The sequence below is a fragment of the Lissotriton vulgaris genome, chromosome 1_1, assembly GCF_964263255.1.
Source record: "Lissotriton vulgaris chromosome 1_1, aLisVul1.2, whole genome shotgun sequence".
Lineage (NCBI taxonomy): Eukaryota > Metazoa > Chordata > Amphibia > Caudata > Salamandridae > Lissotriton > Lissotriton vulgaris.
Window position 1 is genome coordinate 129978942 of NC_141685.1, and position 24287 is coordinate 130003228.

Consider the following 24287-nt stretch of genomic DNA (forward strand, 5'->3'; position numbering starts at 1 on the left):
GCAAAATAAAGGTTTGTGACCAAACTTTCAAGGGTGTGCGGCTTCAAAGCCCTGAGCTATGTTTTGGACATGTTTACACGGTTGCTCGGACCGTGGAAGCGACGCACCTCTGAGAACCGAAGTAAGGACCAGCAGGGGGGTAACGTCCCGTCTGTATTGGCGCTGGAAGTAGCAGGACTTAAGCACACTGTACACCGTCTGGGGCCCATTGGAGGGCTAATCAAATAATCCTAAATTGAGGCACAGGGACGGGACCCATTGGAGGGTTAACACTGCCTACAAAGACTCCACTTCCCAGCATGCAGTTGTGAAAAGAACGTGATAATCACAGCACACCGGAGGCTAATCAATTCAGCATTGCTGTGGGAGTAGAGCGGCGAAAGAACTTTCCCTGTGCTGGCCTCTGAAGAGATGCACAAAGGCATCGAAACGCGTCAGGCCGAAGGATACAGCAACTGGAGGGGATACAATGTGCTTGCAAAATAAAGGTTTGTGACCAAACTTTCAGCGGTGTGCGGCTTCAAAGCCCTGAGCTATGTTTTGGACATGTTTACACGGTTGCTCGGACCGTGGAAGCGACGCACCTCTGAGAACCGAAGTAAGGACCAGCAGGGGGGTAACGTCCCGTCTGTATTGGCGCTGGAAGTAGCAGGACTTAAGCACACTGTACACCGTCTGGGGCCCATTGGAGGGCTAATCAAATAATCCTAAATTGAGGCACAGGGACGGGACCCATTGGAGGGTTAACACTGCCTACAAAGACTCCACTTCCCAGCATGCAGTTGTGAAAAGAACGTGATAATCACAGCACACCGGAGGCTAATCAATTCAGCATTGCTGTGGGAGTAGAGCGGCGAAAGAACTTTCCCTGTGCTGGCCTCTGAAGAGATGCACAAAGGCATCGAAACGCGTCAGGCCGAAGGATACAGCAACTGGAGGGGATACAATGTGCTTGCAAAATAAAGGTTTGTGACCAAACTTTCAGCGGTGTGCGGCTTCAAAGCCCTGAGCTATGTTTTGGACATATATATATATATATATATATATATATATATATATATATATATATAAACATAATATTAATAAAATATTTACTATATTTTTACCGTAGGATAGCGGAAAGTGTAAAATTTACTATACCCACTCCAATAAGTGCAACAGTAGAGAAGGCGTTGGATAGCGTAGGGGTAAAAATTACTATTCCCACTCCAAAGAGTGCAACAGTAGGGAAAGCATTGGATAGCGTAGCAGTAAAAATTAATATTCCCACTCCAGGAAGTGCAATAGTAGGGAAAGCGTTGGATAGCGGGAGTGGTAAAAATTACTATTCCCACTCCAAAGAGTGCAACAGTAGGGAAAGCATTGGATAGCGTAGCAGTAAAAATTACTATTCCCACTCCAGAAAGTGCAACAGTAGGGAAAGCGTTGGATAGCGGGAGGGCTAAAGTTACCATTCCCACTCCAGAGAGTGCAACAGTAGGGAAAACATTGGATAGCGTAGGGGTAAAAATTACTATTCCCACTCCAGAGAGTGCAACAGTATAGAAAGCGTTGGATAGCGTAGGGGTAAAAATTACTATTCCCACTCCAGAGAGTACAACAGTGGGGAAAGTGTTGGTTAGCGTAGGGGTAAAAACTTACTACTCCCACTCAAGTGAGTGCAACAGTAGGGAAAGCGTTGGAAAGCGTAGGGGTAAAAATTACTATTCCCACTCCACAGAGTGCAACAGTAGGCAAAGCATTGGATAGCGGGAGGGTTAAAATTACTATTCCCACTCCAGAGAGTGCAACAGTAGGGAAAGCGTTGGATAGCGTAGGGGTAAAAATTACTATTCCCACTCCAGAGATTGCAACAGTATAGAAAGTGTTGGATAACGTAGGGGTAAAACTTACTATTCCCACTCCAGAGAGTGCAACAGTAGGGAAAACAATGGATAGCGTAGAGGTAAACATTACTATTCCCACTCCACAGAGTGCAACAGTAGGCAAAGCGTTGGATAGCGTAGGAGTAAAAATTACTATTCCCACTCCAAAGAGTACAACAGTAGGGAAAGCATTGGATAGCGTAGGAGTAAAAATTACTATTCCCACTTCAGAAAGTGCAACAGTAGGGAAAGCGTTGGATAGCGGGAGGGTTAAAATTACTATTCCCACTCCAGAGAGTGCAACAGTAGGGAAAGCGTTGGATAGCGTAGGGGTAAACAATTTCTATTCCCACTCCAGTGAGTGCAACAGTAGGGAAAGCGTTGGATAGCGTAGGGGTAAAAATTACTATTCCCACTCCAAAGAGTGCAACAGTAGGGAAAGCATTGGATAGCATAGAGGTAAAAATTACTATTCCCACTCCAAATAATGCAACAGTAGGGAAAGCATTGGATAGCGTGAGAATTAAAATTACTGTTTCCACTCCAAAGAGTGCAACAGTAGGGAAAGCGTTGGACATCGTGGGGGTAAAAATTACTATTCACACTCCAGAGAGTGCAACATTAGAGAAAGTAAATACTTCAAATATGAATAAAAATAAATTAAATATTATTAGCAAATACAAATTAATTAACAATAATTAACAATGTTATATAATATAAGAATTAATCAATTAAATTATTACAAATAATTACCTATTAATACAAATTATTTACCAATTAACAATTAATTACTTAACAATTAAAAATATATTAATAATTACAACAAAACAAAACCAATAAATAAATAACAATATTTATTTATTCACAATTACATTACTTCACACCCTATTCCCCTATAAAACCACAACCCACTACAGAAAATAAATAATAAAATTAATATAATTAACACTTAAACTATTATTTAAAATTAACTATCAATTATATATTAAATAATTACCAATTAAATATTTATATATCAATTAATTCAAAATAAATACCGAAAAATAAATTTAAAAAATGTAAATAATTATAATTAATTTACTTCCCACCCTATTCCCCTATAAACCCACAACCCGCTACAGAAAATACAATAATACAATTTACATAATTATCAATTAATCAATTAATTAAAACAATTAACAATTATATTTTAATTATTACCAATTAATTATCAATTAACAAATAATTCTAAATAAATACCAATAAATAATTTAACATATTTAATTAATTATAATTACATTACTTCCCACCCTATTCCCCTATAAACCCACAACCTGCTACAGAAAATATATTAATAACATTACCATAATTATCAATTAATCAATTAATTAAAATAATTAACAATTATATTTTAATTAATTTACCAATTATTTATCAATTAACAATTAATTCTAAATAAATACCAATACATAAATTAACATATTTAATTAATTATAATTAAATTACTTCCCACCCTTTTCCCCAATAAACCCACAACCCGCTACAGAATTATATTAGGCAAAAATTAAATACCATAAAATTAATTAATTATAATAAATTATAAAATAAATATACACTTTTCACACATATACTAAAATAAAAAATACTTTAAAAAATTAATATTAACTTACCACAAATTCGATATTTTTGTTGTCTATATTGTGTCATTCTATATTTTTATTGTCTATATTCTGTCATTCTATATTTTTGATTTCCATATTCTGTCCATTCGATATTTTGTCCATTCTATATTTTTTGATTCGATATTTATGCTATTCTATTCGATATTTTTGTAGTCTATATTTGGTCCATTCGATATTGTGTCCATTCTATATTTTTAACTCGATATTAATGTAACTCGATATTAAAAACTCAATATTTTGACTGTATACCCTTTTTTTGATAATATGGCCCATTGCTCTTTTTTTGACCAGTAAACTTAGGTGCATATTATCAAGGACCGGTGTTAAAATTATCGCCGTTTTATTGGCAGGAAACTGCTGATAATGAGCTTCATAATGCGGCCTTATTTTTTCCCTTAGAAGCCCATGTTAACACCAGAACATAGGCTTCTATGGGAATTTACAAGGATGTATTATCAAGCCCACCCTCCCCAAGTTAAGACCAGAGGAATGGGAAGCGAAGCTACGGGAATCTGATGGCCCCCTCTCAACTGATCCAAACATCGCCGATAGAGAATTCAACAGCTGGCTCACCAACCCCCTAGACAGCCTCATCCCACTAACTAGCTCTCTTAAGCATGTAAAAAGGATCAACCATGCACCTTGGTACACTCCGCCCCTGAACATTCTAAGGAAGGAGTGCAAAAAGACAGAGCGTACATGTAGAAAAAATAAATCGGCGACGGAGAAAGACGCTTATCAAACAGCTATGAAAGCTTACAAACAAGCCCTTCATAACGCAAAAAGCTCCTTCTACGAGGAAAAAATAAAGAACTCCTCTTGCTCGGCCAAAGAGACTTTCTCTATCCTCAAAGAGCTCCTCCATGTCCCAGCCCCCGCACAGATACCCATGGACCCCATAGCAGCCGAAGAAAAATGTGTCAACCTGGCCAATTTTTTCGACGATAAAATAAAAAAAAATCCTTTCCTCTCTTCCTGCCACCAATCAGGCCACCTCGGGAAAAGCCAAGGACCCATCCCCTGCATTAGGGAACCCCCCTGATAAACCTGATCCACCTCATTTAGCTTCATTCGGACCAGTCACGGAAGAGGAAGTGGCAGCTACTCTAGCATCTACGAAGAGTGGTGCCCCCAGCGATTCAGTTCCCATACGGTTCACAAAAAACATCGCTCGGACCATTACAGCTAGACTTACTGCCCTTATCAACACCTCGTTTATCCAAGGAGAAGTCCCACAAAGCTGGAAGGAGGCCGTCGTCGAAGGACTTCTTAAGAAGCCCTCGCTAGACCCCGCGGACCTATCCAACTACAGACCCATCTCGCTCCTCTCTTGGATAGGTAAGGTCGCGGAGAAGCTTGCAAACAAAAAACTATCTCACTTCCTAGAAGCAAACCATCTCCTGAAAAACTCTCAAACAGGCTTCAGACCAGGCCAGGGCACTGACACCGCCCTCCTGGCTGCCGTCGAGAAAGCTAGGGAAATCATTGACACTGGAGGATCAGTGGCAGTGGTCCTCCTAGACCTAAGCGCGGCATTCGACACTGTCAGCCACCAGGTCCTAACCCAGCGCCTGGATAACACTGGCGTGAAAGACAGTGCGTTGAAATGGCTCACATCCTTTCTCTCTCGACGCTCCTTCCAAGTCTGGGAAGGAGAAAGCCGCTCCCCCTCGATCCCCCTCCGGTGTGGAGTGCCTCAGGGCTCCTCATTGAGCCCCACGCTTTTCAACGTGTATATGGCCCCCCTGGAGGAGCTGGTCTCTCCTTTCGGAGTCACTATCGTCAGCTACGCTGACGACACTCAGCTGGTGGTAACACTCTCACACCCCAAGCTAGAACCCTCCAATCTTCGAGACTGTCTCTCCAACGTCCATCAATGGATGAGCGATTCAGACCTAAAGCTAAACGGGTCAAAAACGGAGATCCTGCTCCTAGGTCACAAAACTCTGAGCCTCCCCTCCAACCTCTGGCCCGCCTGTATGGGTGAACCCCCTACTCCTAAGACAGAGGTTAAGAGTCTGGGAGTATGGTTGGAGACAGACCTCACCTTCAGGACACAGGCTAGGAAAACTGCCGGCATCTGCTATGGTCTACTTAGATCATGCAGAAAGGTGCTTCCCTTGTTACCATCCCAGTCCCGTCTTCTGCTAATTCAGGGCTTAGTTCTATCCAGGCTAGACTATAGCAATGCCATTTACCTCGGAGCGCCGGAAGCCATCCTCCAAATACTGCAAAAGACCCAAAATGCCGCAGCTCGCCTACTCACGAACACCCCAGCAAGAACATCAGCCAAACCAGCTCTCAGGAAACTTCATTGGCTCCCCATGAGGGAAAGAGTCGTCTTTAAGGCCCTCTGCCTGGCCCACAAGGTTCTGCACAACGTCGGCCCCCCTATTCTGAGCACTTGGATCACTCCATATATACCAACGAGAGCGCTCCGGTCAGAACAGGGAAACCTCATCGTTGTCCCTAGGGTGAAGAAGGCCCGCATCGGTGGCCGCCGCTTCTCGGTCAACACTGCCAAGAAATGGAACGCCCTCCCCCCGAGCCTCAGAGCTGAACCAAACCTCCTTCGATTCAGGAAATCCCTCAAAACCCTTCTTTTCCCCTAATGCATCAGCAGCTTCTCTTTGCCCCCCTTAGGAGTCCGAGGTTTCAGCGCTGGGATACTCGAGGGTGACTACGCGCTCTATAAAAACCTAAAATAAATAAATAAATAAATAACATTAATAAAAAACTACAGACAATGAAGGTACCCGGTGCTGGAAGGTAATTTTACATATCAATGCCCCAGAAATGTGGCGTTCTCGGCAACGTGTACGGGGAGAGAGAGAGAGAGAGCTCATAACATATATTTTTTTTAAAAAGACCTGAGGAGTGGCGCTCTCCGAGACTGTGGGGAGTAGGACCGTAACCCCCCCTGCATACTTCAAAATAAAACCAGAGGAGTGCCGTTCCCCAGTGCTCGGGGCACCTTACAAGCCCCCATTATGCAGAAAAATGGCCCCCTTAATTTGCCCCCCCTATGACCTAATGAATAAAACTGACTTCCCCTTTTTTTCACCTTTTCCACCGCGTACAAGTACTGCACAAGTACCCAGCCATTTTTTATTTAAAAAAAATAAAAATTGAGCCTAAAGATCCGTGTACCAACCCCTGACCAAGACTATAGACTCGGAATCTTTCCACCCTGCCCAGTTTCCTTATTTCTCAACTTTGTTTTACTGTTTTCGTGTGACTCTCCTCTCCCGACAAACAACATGGCTGCCAACACTTCCTGGTTTGGAGTATTGAGAGCCAATCATCATGCAGCCCCTGCTCGTAATTGTACGTATTTTCATACGCGTATGGCCAGTAAACTTAGGTGCATATTATCAAGGACCGGTGTTAAAATTCTTGCCGTTTTTATTAGCAGGAAACTGCCGATAAAACGGCGATAATGAGCTTCATAATACAGCCTTGTTGTTTCCCATAGAATCCCATGTTAAGACCAGACATAGGCTTCTATGGGAATTTACAAGGACGTATTATCAATCCCCCCCTCTCTGCATTAATAAAAAACTTCAGACAATGCAGATACCCGGAGCTGGAAGGTCATTTTACATATCACTGCCCCAGAAATGTGGCATTCCCCACGACGTGTACGGGGAGAGAGACAGAGATAGCTCAAAACATATATCTTTTTTAAAAAGACCGAAGGGGTGCCGCTCACCGAGACTGCGGGGAGTAGAACCGTAACCCGCCGCATACTTCAAAATAAAACCAGAGGAGTGCCGTTCCCCAGTGCTTGGGGCACCTTACAAGCCCCTATTATGCAGAAAAATTGACCCCGTAAATTGCCCCCCTGGGACCTAATGAATAAAACAACCTTCTACTTTTTTTCACCTTTTCCACCGCGTACAAGTACTGCACAAGTACCCCGCCAATTGTTTTATTTAAAAAAAATAAAAATTGAGCCTAAAGATCCATGTACCACACTCTGAACAAGACTTTAGGCTCAGAATGTTTCTACCCTGCCTTGTTTCCTTATTTCTCAACTTTGTTTAACAGTTTTCTTGTGACTCTGCTCTCCCGACAAACAACATGGCTGCCAACACTTCCTGGTTTGGAGTATTGATAGCCAATCAGCATGCCGCTCCTGCTCGTAATTGTACGTATTTCCATACACATACGCCACAATTTTTCTTTACAAAAAAATAGAAAATAGAGCCTAAACATTCATGTACGACCCCCTAAGCAAGCCTAGAGGGTCAGAATGTCTCTACCCTACCCCGTTCACTTATTTCTCAACTTTCTTTAACTGTTTTCTTGTGACTTGGTTCTAGCGAGGCATAAGATGGCCGCCAACACTTCCTGGTTTCGAGTGTTGACAGACAGTTCACAGCCAATCAGCATGCAGCTCGCGCTCGTAATTGAACAGATTTTAGTACACGTACTGAACTCCGTCTGTAGATATCTCTATGATTTTAATTGCAATTTTCTCAGAAACTACTCAACGGATTTACACAATTTAACAAAAAGCGCAATCTGCGAAAAAAGACCTCTTCCTCTCTGCCAAATTTCGTGTAATTCCATTCAGCCATTCGGGCTGTAGCCCTGGCTAAAGGTCCCTATGGAAAATTGTATGGGTAAAACACATTTTGGAACCCCCCTTTTTTCTCGGCCCCCGCTTATCGAATCACCTCCAAACTTTCAAGGAAGGAGCGGTACCGAGCAGGCCATTTTCTTGGAGAAATTTGCGAAGATTCGTCCACCGGTGCCAAAGTTATTCCAACTAAAATAAGGTTTAGTTTACAGTTAAGTGAGTATGTCAGTGATAACATTAATGCTTTGAACTAGAAAAATAACAGAAATTCACCGGTTATTAGCAGCGCTAACTATAACTTGCGCCCTGTACTGCCTTGCGATATGACCTCACATATGACATCACTCATGACGTGTTCTATGACATCATTTATGACATCACTGATGACATCTCAAATTAGTGTCCTTGTTTGTTTTATAGTTTACATAGTGGTGCCTAAGTACCATATTACTTGTCTACCTATTTTGTACACTCGGTCCAGCTAATGGATGTAAGTCTTTACAAAACACATCTGCTCCTACGCATCTTAGGTGTGGGGAGGTATTGAATATGATATAAATCTTTGGACTGAAGAGTAAATCTCTGTGCAGGTAACAGCTGACTGGTGTTCATTAAGTTCCACACACGTTTTATGGTTCTTCAAAAACAAATTTCAACAGGAGTAAGATTCTACATAGTAGATACTAACTTTTATAAGTAGCCTTGAACTATTAGAGCGAACTGTATCAGCATGACAATTTCCACATAACATAGAAGACTCTGTGCACCAGGTACTAACCTATGTACCAGTGCTTGTTTTGCTGTAAAGTTTTCATGACAGTATAAAGGGTGTGAGTTGAAGGATGAATGGCGGGGGTGCAAGCTATAGTTAGCACTGATAATTTTAACTGGGGAATTTCTTTTTTTTTTTTACTTCAAAACGTTAATGTTATCATTGACATATTCACCTAACTATAACGTTACTGTAACCTTTTAAGTAAAAACATTTTTAAAAATCCTGTATGTAAATGCAAGCACCCGCTGTGCCTAGTCTTCGGCCTTGCGTGGAAGGGGGTTGTCTTTAGGGCCCGCAACCAACATCCCCCCATACAGCCAACCCTTTCCTGTGCAAGGCCAATAGGGTTGGCCATAGGGCCTGGGCTCGGTGATCCCAATCCCCAGGGCGATTTTCTTTGTAATTAGAGGTATGAGGGAACCGCACAGCACCCCTCCCCAAGCATTCTTAGGCCCTGGGAGCCGCACAGCACCCCTCACCAAGCATTCTTAGGTCCTGGGAGCCGCACAACACCCCTCCCCAAGCATTCTTAGGCCCTGGGGGCCGCACAGCACCCCTCCCCAAGCATTCTTAGGCCCTGGGGGCCGCACAGCACCCCTCCCCAAGCATTCTTAGGCCCTGGGGGCCACACAGCACCCCTCCCCAAGCATTCTTAGGCCCTGGGGGCCGCACAGCACTCCTCCCCAAGCAATCTTAGGCCCTGGGGGCCGCACAGCACCCCTCCTCAAGCATTCTTAGGTCCTGGAGCCGCACAGCACCCCTCCTCAAGCATTCTTAGGCCCTGGGGGCCGCACAGCACCCCTCCCCAAGCATTCTTAGGCCCTGGGGGCCACACAGCACCCCTCCCCAAGCATTCTTAGGCCCTGGGGGCCGCACAGCACTCCTCCCCAAGCATTCTTAGGACCTGGGGGCCGCACAGCACCCCTCCCCAAGCATTCTTAGGCCCTGGGGGCCGCACAGCACCCCTCCCCAAGCATTTTTAGGCCCTGGGAGCCGCACAGCACCCCTCCCCAAGCATTCTTAGACCCTGGGGGCCGCAAATCACCCCTCCCCAAGCATTCCTAGGCCCTGGGGGCCGCACAGCACCCCTCCCCAAGCATTCTTAGGCCCTGGGGGCCGCACAGCACCCCTCCCCAAGCATTCTTAGGCCCTGGGGGCCACACAGTACCCCTCCCCAAGCATTCATAGGTCCTGGGGGCCGCACAGCACCCCTCCCCAAGCATTCTTAGACCCTGAGGGCCGCACAGCACCCCCCCCAAGCAATCTTAGGCCCTGGGGGCCGCACAGCACTCCTCCCCAAGCAATCGTAGGCCCTGGGGGCCGCAAAGCACTCCTCCCCAAGCATTCTTAGGCCCTGGGGGCCGCACAGCACCCCTCCCCAAGCATTCTTAGGTCCTGGGAGCCGCACAGCACCCCTCCCCAAGCATTCTTAGGCCCTGGGGGCCGCACAGCACCCCTCCCCAAGCATTCTTAGGCCCTGGGGGCCGCACAGCACTCCTCCCCAAGCAATCGTAGGCCCTGGGGGCCGCAAAGCACTCCTCCCCAAGCATTCTTAGGCCCTGGGGGCCGCACAGCACCTCTCCCCAAGCATTCTTAGGCCCTGGGGGCCGCACAGCACCCCTCCCCAAGCATTTTTAGGCCCTGGGAGCCGCACAGCACCCCTCCCCAAGCATTCTTAGGCCCTGGGGGCCACACAGCACCCCTCCCCAAGCATTCTTAGACCCTGGGGGCCGCACAGCACCCCTCCCCAAGCATTCTTAGGCCCTGGGGGCCACACATCACCCCTCCCCAAGCATTCTTAGGGCCTGGGGGCTGCACAGCACCCCTCCCCAAGCATTCGTAGGCCCAGGGGGGCGCACAGCACCTCTCCCCAAGCATTCTTAGGCCCTGGGGACCGCAAAGCACCCCTCCCCAAGCATTCTTAGGCCCTGGCAGCCGCACAGCACCCCTCCCCAAGCATTGCTAGACCCTGGGGGCCGCAAATCACCCCTCCCCAAGCATTCTTAGGCCCTGGAGGCCGCACAGCACCCCTCCCCAAGCATTCTTAGGCCCTGGGGCCGCACAGCACCCCTCCCCCAGCATTGTTAGACCCTGGGGGCCGCAAATCACCCCTCCCCAAGCATTTGTAGGCCCTGGGGGCCGCACAGCACCCCTCCCCAAGCATTCTTAGGCCCTGGGGCCACACAGCACCCCTCCACAAGTATTCTTAGGCCCTGGGGACCGCACCCCTCCAGCGGGTTATGCGCTGCCTGTAAACATGTGGATGAGGCCAACCTGGCATACATTTAAATGCTTGCAGGGTTCATCAAACTTCTATTGTTAGGAGGATATTGATAAAATCAATGACAATGAGTTGGATGGTGATCTTAAAAACACCCCAAAACTATTGATTTTGTACTGCGTGCTATGGAAATGGTCATCAGTATAACTGCACACGCACACCTGCAAATACGCAATGATGATAATTCCATGCCAATCATCATGCATAAATGGTCCTGTCAGCTTGTGAAACGACATTGCAGAGTGCTCCAGTGAGTCTGCTGGTTACCTGGTGAGTCTGCTGCTTCCCATGCTGAGTCTCCTGGTTCCCTGGTGAGTCTGCTGCTTCCTTGCTAAGTCTGCTGGTTCCATGCTGAGTCTGTCAGTTACCTACTGAGTCTGCTGGTTCCCTTCTGAGTCTGTTGGTTACCTATTGAGTCTGCTGGTTCACTGCTGAGTCTGTTGGTTCCCTGCTGAGTCTGCTGGTTTCCTGCTGAGTCTGCTGGTTCTCTTATGAGTCTGCTGGCTCCCTGCTTAGTCTGCTGCTGAGTCTACTGGTTTCCTGCTGAGTCTGCTGGTTCCCTGTTGAGTCTGCTGGTTCCCTGCTGAGTCTGCTGGTTCCCTGCTGAGTCTGCTGGCTCCCTGCTGAGTCTGCTGGTTCCCAGCTGAGTCTGTTGGTTCCCTGCTGAGTCTGCAGGCGTGCACTGGTGCCAGGGGGATGCCTTTGGTTTATTACCTGTTCCTACGATACACAGCCCTGCTGATAGGTAGTCACTTACTGCAGTTTAGAGAGAGCGCTACTTCCTATCACTAACCTGATTGGTTTTATAACCTAAACCAGAGTGCAAGTCATGGCGGGCCTGGGAGTATGATTTTTTGGCACATACTGCATTGACTTCACTCAGCTGGCCTCACGACTCACCCTCCATATTGTAACACGATTCTGCAAGGGAGTAGGCACAGGGGTCAATGCTGGGCCAATAAAAGGAATTTTACAGGCACTTTTGTAAAAACAGTGGCCTTTATACAAAACTGCGGGTATCGTGATTGTTTTGCAGATCATACAATCCTGGAGGGTCTGCACAGTCTCAGTAATAAGAGGTGCAGTTTATAAAAGGCTCCACAGTAAATGCCCCTCGGAGTGTGAGTGAAGATCAGTGTACAGATATTCTCTACTCTACACACTTTTCTTAGTGCGAGTTCAGATCAGGGCACCGTACAGGTCAGTTAGGACCCCTTATACTGCAGTAAAAAGTAGTGTTTTGTACACAGATTTCTTATTTTGTAAACACTTCTCATTGTGTTGGAAAAAGACAGTGCAGTGTTCAGTTTTCGTCTGTAAATGTCCCTCAAAGTATAATAAATAGAAAAAAACTGCACACAGATTTCTTCCTGTTACGGCCCCTCATAGTACAGATAAAAGCAGTGCAGTGTTTACACAAACTCTCTGTAAACGCCCCTCATGTTGTAGTAAACAGCAGTGCAATGTGTACAGAATTACTCTTCTGTAAACACTCCTCATTCGGTTGTAAAATAGATTTCCTGCTGTAGATGTAAATACTGCTTCTAGTGCAGTTAGAAAATAGTGCAGGGCACAGATTTCTTCTTCTGTAAACACCCCTCGTAAGGTAGTAAATTACAACGCAATGCGCACAGACAATGAATTCTGAAAGCCCATGGAATGGAACGCAAGAGAGATGCAACTCTTAAGGTATATTTATCAAGCCACGTAAGGCCACCTTGCATGGCCCTGCGTGGCCTATGCAATGGAACGCAAGAGCGACGCAACTCTTAAGTTATATTTATCAAGCCACACAAGGCCACCTTGCACGGCCCTGCGTGGGCTATGCAATGGAATGCAAGAGCGACGCAACACTTAAGTTATATTTATCAAGCCACACAAGGCCACCTTGCACGGCCCTGAGCGGCCCTGCAATGGAACGCAAGAGAGACGCAACTCTTAAGTTATATGTATAAAGCCACGCAAGGCCACCTTGCATGGCCCTGTGCGGCCCATGCAATGGAACGCAAGAGAGACGCAACTCTTAAGGTATATTTATCAAGCCACGCAAGGCCACCTTGCATGGCCCTGCGTGGGCTATGCAATGGAACGCAAGAGCGACGCAACTCTTAAGTTATATGTATCAAGCCACGCAAGGCCACCTTGCATGGCCCTGTGCGGCCCATGCAATGGAACGCAAGAGAGACGCAACTCTTAAGTTATATGTATCAAGCCACGCAAGGCCACCTTGCATGGCCCTGTGCGGCCCATGCAATGGAACACAAGAGAGACGCAACTCTTAAGTTATATGTATCAAGCCACGCAAGGCCACCTTGCATGGCCCTGCGCGGCCCATGCAATGGAACGCAAGAGAGATGCAACTCTTAAGGTATATTTATCAAGCCACGCAAGGCCACCTTGCATGGCCCTGCGTGGGCTATGCAATGGAACGCAAGAGCGACGCAACTCTTAAGTTATATTTATCAAGCCACGCAAGGCCACCTTGCATGGCCCTGCGCGGCCCATGCAATGGAACGCAAGAGAGATGCAACTCTTAAGGTATATTTATCAAGCCACGCAAGGCCACCTTGCATGGCCCTGCGCGGCCCATGCAATGGAACGCAAGAGAGACACAACTCTTAAGTTATATTCATCAAGCCACGCAAGGCCACCTTGCATGGCCCTGCGCGGCCCATGCAATAGAATGCAAGAGAGACGCAACTCTTAAGTTATATTCATCAAGCCACGCAAGGCCACCTTGCATGGCCCTGAGCGGCCCATGCAATGGAACGCAAGAGAGACGCAACTCTTAAGTTATATGTATAAAGCCACGCAAGGCCACCTTGCATGGCCCTGTGCGGCCCATGCAATGGAACGCAAGAGAGACGCAACTCTTAAGTTATATTTATCAAGCCACGCAAGGCCACCTTGCACGGCCCTGAGCGGCCCATGCAATGGAACGCAAGAGAGACGCAACTCTTAAAATATATTTATCAAGCCACGCAAGGCCACCTTGCACGGCCCTGTGCGGCCCATGCAATGGAACGCAAGAGAGACGCAACTCTTAAGGTATATGTATCAAGCCACGCAAGGCCACCTTGCATGGCCCTGTGCGGCCCATGCAATGGAACGCAAGAGAGACGCAACTCTTAAGGTATATGTATAAAGACACGCAAGGCCACCTTGCATGGCCCTGTGCGGCCCATGCAATGAACGCAAGAGAGACGCAACTCTTAAGTTATATGTATAAAGCCACGCAAGGCCACCTTGCATGTCCCTGTGCGGCCCATGCAATGGAACGCAAGAGAGACGCAACTCTTAAGGTATATGTATAAAGCCACGCAAGGCCACCTTGCATGGCCCTGTGCGGCCCATGCAATGGAACGCAAGAGAGACGCAACTCTTAAGTTATATGTATAAAGCCACGCAAGGCCACCTTGCATGGCCCTGTGCGGCCCATGCAATGTAACGCAAGAGAGACGCAACTCTTAAGTTATATTTATCAAGCCACGCAAGGCCACCTTGCATGGCCCTGTGCGGCCCATGCAATGGAACGCAAGAGAGACGCAACTCTTAAGGTATATGTATAAAGCCACGCAAGGCCACCTTGCATGGCCCTCAGCGGCCCATGCAATGGAACGCAAGAGAGACGCAACTCTTAAGTTATATGAATAAAGCCACGCAAGGCCACCTTGCATGGCCCTGTGCGGCCCATGCAATGGAACGCAAGAGAGACGCAACTCTTAAGTTATATTTATCAAACCACGCAAGGCCACCTTGCATGGCCCTGTGCGGCCCATGCAATGGAACGCAAGAGAGACGCAACTCTTAAGGTATATGTATCAAGCCACGCAAGGCCTCCTTGCATGGCCCTGCGCGGCCCATGCAATGGAACGCAAGAGAGATGCAACTCTTAAGGTATATTTATCAAGCCACGCAAGGCCACCTTGCATGGCCCTGCGTGGGCTATGCAGTGGAACGCAAGAGAGACGCAACTCTTAAGTTATATTTATCAAGCCACGCAAGGCCACCTTGCATGGCCCTGCGCTGCCCATGCAATGGAACGCAAGAGAGACGCAACTCTTAAGTTATATATATCAAGCCACGCAAGGACACCTTGCATGGCCCTGCTCGGCCCATGCAATGGAACGCAAGAGGGACGCAACTCTGAAGTATATTTATCAAGCCACGCAAGGCCACCTTGCATGGCCCTGCGCTGCCCATGCAATGGAACGCAAGAGAGACGCAACTCTTAAGTTATATTTATCAAGCCACGCAAGGACACCTTGCATGGCCCTGCTCGGCCCATGCAATGGAACGCAAGAGAGACGCAACTCTTAAGTTATATTTATCAAGCCACGCAAGGCCACCTTGCATGGCCCTGCGTGGCCCATGCAATAGAACGCAAGAGAGACGCAACTCTTAAGTTATATTTATCAAGACATGCAAGGCCACCTTGCATGGCCCTGCGTGGCCCATGCAATGGAAGGCACGAGAGATGCAACTCCTAAGTTATATTTATCAAGCCACGCAAGGCCACCTAGCATGGCCCTTTGCGGCCCTCGTCACCAGCCGACTGGACTACGGCAACGCCCTCTACGCCGGAAGCACCGCCAAGCTCCAGAAGAGACTCCAGCGGATCCAGAGCGCCTCAGCCAGACTCATCCTCGACATCCCCGACGCAGCCACATCTCCAGACATCTGAGAGACCTGCACTGGCTCCCCGTCAACAAGAGAATCACCTTCCGTCTCCTCACCCACGCACACAAATCCCTACACGACCAAGGCCCGAGCTACCTCAACAACCGCCTCAACTTCTACGCTCCCAAACGCCACCTCCGATCGACCAACCGCGCCCTCGCCGCCGTCCCCCGCATCCGAAGAGCGAGAACAGGAGGAAGGTCCTTCTCCTACCTGGCCGCCAAGACCTGGAACACCCTCCCGACCGACCTTCGCCTGACCCAAGACCACCTCTCCTTCAGGAAGAAGCTCAAGACCTGGCTATTCGAGCAGTAGCAGTACCCCCACCCCCCCCCCCCCAAGCGCCTTGGGACCCTCCGGGTGAGTGGTGCGCTCTATAAATGCCTTGATTGATTGATTGATTGAACGCAAGAACGACGCAACTCTTAAGTTCGATTTATCAAGCCACGCAAGGCCACCTAGCCTGGCCCTGCAATGGAACGCAAGAGAGATGCAACTCTTAAGTTATATTCATCAAGCCGCGCAAGTCCACCTTGCATGGCCCTGCGCGGCCCATGCAATGGAACGCAACAGAGACGCAACTCTTAAGTTATATGTATCAAGCCACGCAAGGCCACCTTGTATGGCCCTGCGTGGACCACGCAATGGAACGCAAGAGAGACGCAAATCTTAAGTGAAATTTATCAAGCCACGCAAGGCCACCTTGCATGGCCCTGTGCGGCCCACGCAATGGAACGCAAGAGAGACGCAACTCTTATGTTATATTTATCAAGCCATGCAAGGCCACCTTGCAAGGCCCTGTGTGGCCCATGCAATGGAACGCAAGAGAGACGCAACTCTTAAGTGAAATTTATCAAGCTACGCAAGGCCACCTTGCATGGCCCTGCGTGGACCACCAAATGGAACGCAAGAGAGACGCAAATCTTAAGTTATATTTATCAAGCCACGCAAGGCCACCTTGCAAGGCCCTGTGTGGCCCATGCAATGGAACGCAAGAGAGACTCAACTCTTATGTTATATTCATCAAGCCACGCAAGGCCACCTTGAATGGCCCTGCGTGGACCACGCAATGGAACGCAAGAGAGACGCAAATCTTAAGTGAAATTTATCAAGCCACGCAAGGCCACCTTGCATGGCCCTGTGCGGCCCACGCAATGGAACGCAAGAGAGACGCAACTCTTATGTTATATTTATCAAGCCACGCAAGGCCACCTTGCAAGGCCCTGTGTGGCCCATGCAATGGAACGCAAGAGAGACGCAACTCTTATGTTATATTTTTCAAGCCACGCAAGGCCACCTTGCAAGCTCCTGTGTGGCCCATGCAATGGAACGCAAGAGAGACGCAACTCTTAAGGTATATGTATCAAGCCACGCAAGGCCACCTTGCATGGCCCTGCGCGGCCCATGCAATGGAACGCAAGAGAGACGCAACTCTTATGTTATATTCATCAAGCCACGCAAGGCCACCTTGAATGGCCCTGCACGGCCTGATAAATCTAGAGTAACACCACGCAGCGTAAATCACGGTGCTGTGTTACTCTTCCCCCAAGAGGTGTTCCGTTCCATGGGTGGGGCGAGGTGGTTCCAACACTGGTAGACTTGAGAATGCGTCAAAATGCTAAGTCTCCCAGGTGCGGCACAGCAAAGAGAAGTATCTTTATGTCTCCTTGTTGCCTCCTCTTTCTATGAGTCCTGGATACTGTGGCACACTCAGCAAGATGCCTCAAGGGATTGTTTTTGTGCAGGAGGGTGCTCCTTCCTGCACAAAAACAATCCTGTTTGCAAGGCACGCACGCTTGCACCATGGTGCAGGGGTGCCGGCTTTGGCACTGGGAGCACATTGTGCGCCCGCGCAGGGAAAACAGGACTGCGCTGTAGAGTGTTAGATACAGCGCATTCCTGCCCTTTCACTATCACGCAGCGCAGCTAGGTGACTTGCTGAGCTGCGTGTGTGCCCCTAAGTGTAGTAGAAGGACGTGCAGTATAGACGTATGTTTCCCAGTGAAGAGTGAAGAGCGGTGCAGCGTGCCCAGAGTTTCTCTTTTTTAAACGCCCCTCGGACTGTAGTAAAAAGTGATTCCGTTTGCAGACCACAGATGCGCTCTAAACACCCTGCACAGAATAGTCAAAGGCAGAGGAGTCTGCACAGATATCCTCTTTTATTTTAAACCCCTCACAGTGTAATAAAAAGCAGTGCAGTGTGCGCACATGAGCTTTCCTGTCAACAGCCCTCATAGAGCAGGGAAAAGCGATGCAATACACAGATGTTCTTGGTTCACAGAGATTATTAGTAAACTGAGCACGAATTTCTCACAAAGTAGCAAAAAGCAGTGCCGTTTTCACAGACATCTTCTTCAAAGTGCAGTAAAAAGCAGAGCAATGTGTACCGATTTCTCACAGTGCAGGGTGCACAGACTACTGATAGTGCAGTACAATGCATGGCCGCATGCACAGATCGCACATAGTGCATATAGCTGTGTAGCATTCACTGTTTCTACACAGTGCAGTACGATGCAGGGCAGTGTGCACAGATTTCTCATAGTGGAGTTTGATGCAGTGCAGGGTGACAGGTTTCTCATAGAGCAGTAAGATGCACTGCAGTATGACAGGTTTCTCATAGTGCAGTAAGATGCAGTGCAGTGTGACAGGTTTCTCATAGTGCAGTAAGATGCAGTGCAGTGTGACAGGTTTCTCATAGAGCAGTAAGATGCAGTGCAGTGTGACAGGTTTCTTATGGTGCAGTAAGATGCAGGGCAGTGTGCACAGATTTCTCATAGTGGAGTATGATGCAGTGCAGTGTGACAGGTTTCTCATAGTGCAGTAAGATGCAGTGCAGTGTGCCAGGTTTCTCATAGTGCAGTAAGATGCAGTGCGGCAGGTTTCTCATAGTGCAGTAAGATGCAGTGCAGTGTGCACAGATTTCTCATAGTGGAGTATGATGCAGTGCAGTGTGACAGGTTTCTTATGGTGCAGTAAGATGCAGTGCAGTGTGACAGGTTTCTCATAGTGCAGTAGGATGCAGTGCAGTGTGACATGTTTCTCATAGTGCAGTAAGATGCAGTGCAGTGTGCATAAATTCACCCTCAAACACACATAATGACCACAAAATTCCCCAGGGCCGGAAGGAAAGCCCCTTCTCCCTCCCGGAGGTCCCCAGGTAGAAGAACCCAGCGCAGTCCACTTCCTTGCAGTGATTTCTCATAGTGCGGTAAGACAAAGTGCAGTGACACCGATTCCTTCTAGTGCAGCAAGGTGCAGTGCAGTGTGCACAGATTTCACACAGTGCAGTTAGATACAGTGCAGTGCACTGACATAGACTTGTCATAGTGCACTAAGATGCAGTGCACTGCACAGACTCCTTATAATGTAGTCAGATGCAGAGCAGTGTGTACAGATTTCTCATAGTGCATTAAGAGGAGGTGAACCATTAGCAGGTTGCTCAGAGTGTCCTATGTTACACTGCAGTGTGAACAGATTTCTCATAGAGGAATAAGACGCAGCACAGTGGGCACAGATTTCTCATGGAACACTAAACTGCAGTGCAGTGTGCATAGATTACTCCTTGCAGTACAATGCAGTGAAGTGTGCACAGGTTTCTCTCAGTGCAGTGTCACATACTTCTCATAGTGCTGTAAGATGCAGTACAATGTGCACAGTTTCCTCATAGTGCTGTAAGATGCAGTGACGTGTGTGCGAAGATGCAGTGTGCACAGGTTTCTCACAGTGTGGTAAGATGCAATGCAGTGCGCATAGAATCCTCACAGTACAGTAAGAAACAATGCAGTGTGCATAGATAATTCATAGTGCAGTAATATGCAGTGCAGCATGTACAGACTGGTCAGAGTGCAGTATATACAGTACAGCAGATGGAGAAGTGTGGCTCAATGGTTAGAGCGGCAGACCCTGATGCAGAGGTCTGGCCCAGGCCAGGGCTCAATTCCCCGCCTCGGCGGGTCTTGGGCTCAAAATTCCACGGACCTGATAATTCTCGCCTCGGTGCCTATTCTAATCATAGAGTCCCACTCTGCAACTCTGGGCAATAGCTTGCTTAATCTCCACAACGGCCCCCACGACGCTAAGGATGCCTGGCCTACACCCTGGGGGTGCCCAGGAGTGGACGCCTCACAGGGAAAGCCAGGACGGGTTCCACAGCGGTATTCGTACAAGCGCCTTGAGACCCTCGCGGGTGAGTAGTGCGCTATACAAGTATCAATTTAATTTTTTTTACATTTACAGCATACAGAGAATTCTTACAGTGTTGTATGATGCAGGGCTGAGTGGACAGATTTCTCACATTGCAGTAAGATGCAGTGTAGAGTGCAAATATTCTTCACAGTGTTGTAAAGATGCAGTACAGTAGCCCATATTCCTCGTGCAGTAAAATGCAGTGCAGCATGCAGTGATTTCCATCGTTCAGTGCGATGTTGTGCAGAGATTACTCATAGTTCATTCAGGTGCAGTGCAGTGTATACAGATTCCCTACAGTGCAGTAAGATGCAGTGCACAGACCTCTCATAGTGCAGTGAGATGCATTGCAGAGCGCGCATATTATTGATAGCGCAGTAGGATGAACTGCAGTGCACAAATCCCCTCTTTAACACATATGATGCCAACAAACAACCCCCATGGCGGAAGGAAAACCCCCCAGGGCCCACGGATAGAAGAGCCCAGCTCAGCCCCAGGGGCCACGGATAGAAGAGCCCAGCTCAGCCCCAGGGGCCCCGGATAGAAGAGCCCAGCTCAACCCCAGGGGCCCACGGATAGAAGAGCCCAGCTCAGCCGCAGGGGTCCCGCATAGAAGAACCCAGCTCAGCCCCAGGGGCCCCCCGGACAGAAGAGCCCAGCTCAGCCCCAGGGGCCCCGGATAGAAGATCCTAGCTCAGCCTCAGGGGCCCCAAATAGAAGAGCCCAGCTCAGCCCCAGGGACCCCCCGGCTAGAAGAGTCCAGCTCAGCCCCAGGGGCCCCCGGATAGAAGAGCCCAGCTCAGCCCCAGGGGCCCCCGGATAGAAGAGCCCAGCTCAGCCCCAGGGGCCCCGGATAGAAGAGCCCAGCTCAGCACCAGGGGCCCCCTGAATAGAAGAGCCCAGCTCAGCACCAGGGGCCCCCGGATAGAAGGGCCCAGCTCAGCCCCAGGGGCCCCTGGATAGAAGAGCCCAGCTCAGCTCCAGGGGCCCCCGGATAGAAGAGCCCAGCTCAGCCCCAGGGACCCCGGATAGAAGAGCCCAGCTCAGCACCAGGGGCCCCCGGATAGAAGAGCCCAGCTCAGCCCCAGGGGCCCCCGGATAGAAGAGCCCAGCTCAGCCCGGCCCCTGCAGAGATTTCCTCCAGGATTATTCAGTCTATTTCTACAAACACAGCAGAATGTGCTGACAATCTCCTACCTGAGCCGAGACCTGTGCAGACATGTCCAGTCTCTCTCCTGCTCATGGGGGGGTGGGAGGGGGGCAGGGGCAGATCTGGGGTCTTTGAGGGTCTGCAGATGAAGGTAACTGCACACCAGACAGGGCTCCTTCCTGCTGCAGGCTGAACACACACAAAGAAAGTCCGGAATTTATGTAATCACCACTGCTGGTGCTGTCTCTGCCGCTGCTGACCCGGAAGAGGAAACCCTTCTCCCTTTCACCCAATGTGCAGCTCAGTGTTTCCTCAGCAGTTGAGGAGCGCCCTCTGGTGGCTGCTGACGGAACCATCGCCTCCAGTCTTTAAGAGTGGATTGGAAATGGCAGCCTGAATTTTATTAAATACATGAAAATGAAAGAAAAATGCTAGAATTAAACTAGTCAACGTTTTCTTTATATTTGATAGGGCTGTGTATATTCAAACAACTTTCCAACGATTTACCCAAATTAAGTTTTGCATTTCTCTGCAATTTTTACCCACTCACTCCCCCCAAAGTTTCACTTATAAAACAAAATAAAGTAGATTGCAGTCTCAATACATTCATGAGACAGAACAATCGGGTTTGACTCTCACAGATTTATCCCTCAGTGGATGGTCCCATGGCAATGAGTGAACGATGCCGGGTCTGAGGATGAGAGGGTATTCCAGCACTAACAAATGTCAGAGTTCTGCATACAGGCTCTTATTAGAGTTACCACCTGCCTTTTGGTCATGTTTTAAGATTTTGCAAAGGCCCTGATATTATTCTTCAGTAAGACTTTGAATAAAACTGTTTGTATTCATTTTTAACATGGCTTTGATGTCTTTATTTACTTTAGCTCTCAGTCAGGATTCATTAAGGCAGCACACATTTTAAAGTGATTTCTGCTTATATTTGATATTTTAAGTTTGCACTGATTAGAGGTAAAATGCCAGGTTTAAGTAATCTTCCTACTTTTTTACTGGCCGGGACATGAAAATACAGGCAATGCCACGCCTATAAAAGACCGGCCAGGTGGTAACCCTCTCTCCTATCATAAGACACTCTTCATCCATGCACTATCAATGTGCGGGTGCAGGAGGGCTTCGTAGCACCGTCAGGCAAGTTGCATTTGTTGCCTCTGCAGTAACATGGGATCCGAAAATGCACACACATTAGATCCTTCAAGTCTCACTCATCATGAGTGACACTCACACATTTAGAGGTCGAGCTGAAGTCTCACTTACACCTAGCTGAATCTTATAACTGGGAGGCGGGAGGGGGTCCTAGTAGTCCATATGTGACTTTGCTCGCACTTCTACTGTGTGCAGAGTAGCCGCTTACAACTAAAGAGGGAGATACTATTCACTTCATAGAGTTCAGCAAACCCACTGTCCTACATTTTGATAGCACTACATTTTTAATATTTCACCTTGCGGCTGCACATATTATGCTTTCGGTGTAATGTTAATTTGGATGTCTGCATTAATGATTTGGATGTTACCTATGTACTCATCATGCCTATAATTTCACTAATGTCTCTTCCTCTGACATTTTCAAAGTCAAATGTTATTTTACATCACTTCCTGTGAGGTCATCAATAGGATACTTTGTTTTGACTCCTAAGAATCTCAAAACCTTGAGCTCTGTGAAACCCATACATGTGCGCTCATCTGGAGTAAGGGGGAGGAGCATGCTCTTCGCTCAGAGATGAAAGCGTCTGGTAGCGGTGCAGGCGTTACACTGACACGTCCTTGCCAGGCTTTGCTATCAGCATGAACACCACAAGAGTGCTAATCTCTGCAAAAAGAAATGACATGATTGTTTCAGTTTAATTGCACACAATGTCAGTGTTGTTCAACTTTACAATGGTCACAAAGTGGTTCTTCGCTTGAGTTCCTACGAGTACCTTCAGTCTCTTAACTTTCACACTCTGCTGTTTTCCAAATAAATTATCCTTTATGGACAATGCTGTTTTTTCTGAGAAGGAAGTCACACTTATGCTTCCTAGTGAAAGTGGTTAAAGGATGTCTATGTTTCTGCTGATTCCTGGATTTGACTGAAGAGAGTTACAAATTCTGTGCCTGGGTGGGTTCACTAAGAGAAGCCCTTCAAAATGTACATTGATGCTCTCAGTGCCTTGGCTAAGATCTGGAGGATGGGACCTCTGCTCCACTGGGCTGTGTCTGGCACACAAGATATTGCCTTTGAGCCTCCTTCAGTTCACATTGACACATACAGGGGATTCAAAGGGCGTCTGATGAAATATCTTCATCCCGCAAAGAACACTACATAAACCGAGGCGGCATCAAAGAATCTAGCACACCGAAGTCATTGGGGGTAGAGGTTACTCCTGCTGCAGACAGTCTTCACCATACCCAGGGGTTCAGGGGAAATAACACCCATGTGGCAACAGAGACCATTATAAAAGGACTGACTTCATGTTCAGCTTTTCTGCACAATACTAAGCCCCTGAAAGAGAAAAGAAAAGGACTCTTCATTCAAAGTGCATCAATCCTTTTGCTTGCTTGTTTTTTTTCACTTTTTGCCATTGAGTTTCACAGTTGATTATTACATATGATTTGGGGTGACTGATACTTCTAGGATGGAAATGTAGGGTGGGGATGGATTTTAGTTTAGATTTTTCAGGGTTTCATTTTGTTCTTGTTTCCAGGCACATGCTCCCGCGAGTTGTACAAGATCCTTTTGATTCTAATGACTAACAAATTCTTGTCAGACTGAGATGGGATATAGTATAAAGTCATGGAATGATAATAGTTTAAAAACTAAAATTAAGAGGGGGCCCTTATGTTGTTTGTTGATCATCACACCCCTGCTATCCTGTTACTTCAAGAAACTCATTTACTAGGTACAAAGTGTGTGTTCCTGGGTAGTTCACATACACCCGTTTGTATCATGCAGGATTTACTCAGTGGTCCACAGGGGTTGCCATTCTTCATTCGCCTCTGTAGGTCCTTCCCATTTTCAGTACAGACAGTTCATGTAGATGACATAGGTAGATATGTAATTCTCTCCTGCGGGCTTTTCGATCATTCACCGGTCCAACTAGCCCTCTGACA

General features: G+C 47.7%; 1 protein-coding gene across 1 annotated transcript in view; it reads right to left on the bottom strand.

Moving 5' to 3' along the window:
* Positions 1-21388, bottom strand: part of LOC147737762 (uncharacterized) — a 71549-nt gene extending 50161 nt beyond the window's left edge. The window contains exon 1 of the mRNA XM_086935278.1: positions 21230-21388. The gene's annotated coding sequence lies outside the window, so the exon portion shown is untranslated. The remainder of the gene's footprint in view (positions 1-21229) is intronic.
* Positions 21389-24287: the final 2899 nt, after the last annotated feature.